Genomic DNA, 4,330 nt, shown 5'->3' on the forward strand with positions numbered 1-4,330 from the left:
GGGGCAAGGGGAGCTGCTGCAGCCCCATGCCCAGGGGATGGCTGCTCCCTGCTCAGCGCTGTCCCTGCCCAGCGGCAGCGGCGCCAGGAAGGCGCTGCAGACAGGAAGGCGATGCCGCAGCGCACCGCAGCCCGGCGGTGGCTTTCATGTCCCAGCCATACCCAACACAACTGAAACAACCAGCGGTCTTCCAGGAACAACACGCCCTGCCGCTGCTTGGGGCCGGGCCGGCAGCGGGTGGCAGAGCCGAGCGCTGGGCCTCATCCTGTCCCCTCATCCCTGCAGCATCGCCCAGAGCCGTGCCCCGTGCCGTGGCTGTACCCCCCGGGCACCACTGCTGCTGCTGCTACTGACACAGATTTCTCCTTTCTACTGAATTTACCCCCAGCCTTGGATGCGCCTGCCGAAGCTCCAAACCCACAGCCACAGCTAAAGGAACACAAAGCAGAGCTGGGGGGGAGGATGGGGGTGGGCTGCAGTGCGTTCTGTGCTGCCTCTCCCCTCCTTCTCAACCCCCCCAGGTTTATTTTTTCCCTTCCCACTGACCCACTTCTGGCAGTGGCGTCACCGCGAGTGCAGCGAGCGCAGCCGCGCTGCTCTGTGCTGCAGCAGCAGCATCCTTCCCTGCTCTGCCCCGGCAGCGCTCTGCTGCAGAACCAACCCCAGTCCTCACCTAGGGAGGAGTCCCCGGTCAGGTTGGGGGGTGATGGCACTCTGCCTCCGTTCTTCAAGGATGATGCCATGTGTTGGCTGCACACTGCTGGCCCCAGGTTCCTGCTGGCCCCTGCAGCTGCACAGCTTCCTTCAGCATGGGGCACGCAGCAGATGCACGGTGTTTGCTGCATTCGTGGGTATCCTGCAGGGATGGTGCTCTGCCTGCTCCCAGCCGTACCCTGGGGTGCAGATGGCTGTGCAACCATGGCGTGCAACTGTGTGTGCAACCGCGGTGTGCAACAGGGTGTGCAACCATGGTGTGCAACTGTGTGTGCAACCGTGGTGTGCAATTGTGGCATGCAGCTCTGATGTGCAACAGGGTGTGCAACCATGGTGCGCAGGGGTCATGTGCAACTGTGCAAGCAGGAAATGCAGCTCGGGCTGGAGGTGGGGTTGCAGTTGGGTGCACAGCACAGTCCCTATTTCAGCAGCACAGCCTTGAGGAAGCCGCAGGTTTCTTCTGCTGAGCAGCAGTGCATTTCTCACCCAGACAATGCAGCACGGTGCTGCTGGCTGCATGGCAGGGCACAGGGACCCACACAGAGCCCACCGGCTGCAGAACATGGGGCTGGCTGAAGCTGTGCACCAGCAGTAGGAGCACCCCCAGAAACGTGCTTTTATTGCAGAGCTGCTCAGCTGCTGGCAGCATTTTGGGTACAACATGCCACATTTGGGGCACATCCTGCCGCAGCTCAGCGTCCATCCAGCTTCAGTTCGGGTCTGCCCCGTGGGGCAGAGGAGGGGTCACCCCTTTTGCTCAGGCCCCATTTCTGCAAAGCATGGGCAGCGTGGCCCTGGGACTCCCCGCGCTGCATTTCCCCACCCACGCAGCAGCCGGAGCTCAGCTCGCTCTGTGCACTCGGCCGTGCACAGCTGCACAGCTCCATCTGCCGAGCCCCAACCGCTGCACGGCGCCGCGCACACGGCGGGGACGTGCACAATGGGGCACGTGCCATGAGGACAGGCAGCGGGGATCTGCGCAATGGGGGCCAGCACTGCTGGAGCCACGCACAGCTGGATGCCCACACTGCCATAGCTATGCACAGCTGGATCCTGGCTGGCTGGAGCCTGAGCGCAGCCAGGGCTATGCGCAGCTGGATCCTCGCACAGCTGGATCCTGCGCAGCTGGGGGCAATGGCTCCAGGCTGCCTGCACCCCCGGGGTGCTCATTTTGGGACCCATTTGCTTTTCTTCCTATCGCTGTGGCAATGTGCACGGGGCACTCAGGCGGCCCCATCCGACCCAGGGCGCCATCACCCGGAGCATTTACAGGCTGCCACCTCGCTCTCCATCACCCAGCAGGACCTGCCTGCAGCCCTCTGCCACCCCCAGCACGTGCCCTTGGGCTGGCAGCGCACCCCAGGAGCTGCGAGAAGATTCCCAACGTTATTCAAAGAACACATTTTTTTTTCCATCACCTCATTCTTCAGCCAAAAAACCAAGCAAACAAGTAGCCTGGGGCAGGCAAGGCGCTACTGGGTCTGCCCCGCTCACAGCTGCGTGGGAGCAGTGTCCCAACACACACCGTTGCCTCAGGTTGCCCACAGCCTGCACTGCTCCTGTGGGTTTTCTGTTTGAAACCCAGCCCCTCAGGTGCTGCTGAGCCCCCACTTCCCACTCTGACACATAGTGCTGGGGCCAGAAATGCACAAGGTGGGATCTGGGGGTTACTGTGTGTCCTGCACCTCAGACCCATCCTACCCCAAATGCTCTGCAGGGGCTGATGCTCCCTGTGACACAGCCCCCAAACGGGCCAGCAGCTTTTGGGAGCACGGATGTACCTTGCTGCCTGCAAAACCCCTCACATCCATCCCTTTGCACGGGGACTGTTTCAGCATTCCTTCTTTCTAACAAAAAGCTGGAGCGTGGGGCCACAGCTGTGCCCCATCCCATCGGGGTGTGGGGTGGTATTTAGGCTGCAGAGCTGCAGCTGTGGGGTTTGGCCCCACTTAGCAGGGGAAGGTGAGGAAGGAAGGTGAGTGCTGGGTTGTGTGGGCTCTGCAGTATGTGCTCAGTGCTGTGCGGTGGCACGGCCGGGGCTGGCTCTCTGCTGCTCCCTTTGCTCAGTGGGACGGAAGGGGCCCCGCGGCTCTTTGTGCGCAGGGAGAGCGGGGATGGATGGAGCGGAGCTGACGGAGCAGAAGGGAGCGGTGCTCGCTGTGAGGGGCCAGCAGGGAGGGAGCAGGCAGCTGTAGGATCACTGAGGTTGGAGAAGGCCTCTGAGGTGACCGAGTCCAGCCCTGCACGGCGGTGGGGGCTCTCATGGTGATGCCGGGGGGATCAGCCTCTCCTCTCTTTGCTCCCACTGGGAGAACTGCCCTGGCTCATTGGCAGTGCGCTGTCTCGCTGCCATTCGGTGACAGGACAGGGCTGTGTGTCCGTCACCATCTCAGGGCGGATGCCTTAATGCTGGGATTTGCGGGGCCGTGCCCTTGGCAGGATGAGGCCGATGGATTTGGGCTTTATTTAGCAAATCCCTTGGATGACACTGGGGGCACCTTGCGGTGCTGTGCCGGTGTGCAGCTCTGGCTCACCCGCTGCCTCCAGCTTCCTTCCAGGGCAGCTGTAGCCCTATGTGAGCTTACACACTGCCCATAGGTGTGCATCCCCTGGAGCTGGGCCTCGTGGGGACTGGCTGTGCCCATAGAGTCATCAAGGTTGGAAAAGCCTTCTGAGATCCCCCATGCCCACATCCCTCCTTGCCACATCCCCACGGCTCTGAAACACCCCCAGGGACAGTGACCTCCCCTGCAGTCAGTGCAAGTGCTGACCACTCTTTGGAGAAGAAATTTCCCCTAATATCCATCCTGGCCCTCCCCTGGCACAGCGTGAGGCTGTCACCACTCGTCCCACGGGAGGGTGAGTTCTGGTTTTACCCCATGGCACCGACGGTTCCACCAGTGGTTGTGGTCCCCCCCAGAACTGCACAGTTCTGCGCTCAATAAGTGGTGGGTGCCTAATGGTCCCACCATTTTTTAGGAGGCAGCTTTTTCTCCACGAGGGTGGTGAGGCCCCAGCACTGCTGCCCTGAGCTGCGTGTGCCCCATCCCTGCAGTGCACGAGGCCATGGGAGGGGCTGTGGGCACCTGGGCTCTGGGAGCTGTCCTGGGGTGGAACTGGGGGGCTGTGAGGTCCCTTCCAGCCCATTCTGTGGCAAAGCTCATTTCCTGCCCCTCGGTTCAAGAGGGGTTTGACACGCCAGCCCTGCAGAGACAACTGTGGCTGCACCCACCATTATTCAATAGTGTTATGGTGAAGATGCTGCAGCTGTCGGCCTCCCCGCTTTTGAGCGGCGGGGGCAGAGCCCAAAGTGAGGAGATGTGGGGCAGGGGGTGGGTGAGCTCCCAGTGCAGGTGATGCTGAGAGGTGAGTGCTTGGGTGGGGAGTGCTGCTGCTGGCACTGTGTCCCCTTCCGTTGCAGCCTCTTGCATCTCCTTTCCATGTGCAGAGAGCTTGTAGGTGACACCATCTGCCCCCTCCATGGGGGCAGATATATATATATTATATATATATATTTATTTGTTTATTTATTTTAAATAATATCCCCAGTGCTGCCCTGCGTGGGGATGCACCTGAGCACCAGAGCGTGGTGGCATTGCTTTGCAGCCCTCGCTGC

General features: G+C 61.3%; 1 protein-coding gene across 3 annotated transcripts in view; it reads left to right on the plus strand.

Annotated features, from left to right (window-relative positions):
* SGIP1 (SH3 domain GRB2 like endophilin interacting protein 1) overlaps positions 2,625-4,330 on the plus strand; it is a 37,506-nt gene continuing 35,800 nt past the window's right edge. For all 3 annotated transcript variants that reach the window (XM_021404959.1, XM_021404960.1, XM_021404961.1), the window contains exon 1: positions 2,625-2,689. The gene's annotated coding sequence lies outside the window, so the exon portion shown is untranslated. The remainder of the gene's footprint in view (positions 2,690-4,330) is intronic.

This window comes from Numida meleagris, chromosome 7 (assembly GCF_002078875.1).
Source record: "Numida meleagris isolate 19003 breed g44 Domestic line chromosome 7, NumMel1.0, whole genome shotgun sequence".
Taxonomy (NCBI): Eukaryota; Metazoa; Chordata; class Aves; order Galliformes; family Numididae; genus Numida; species Numida meleagris.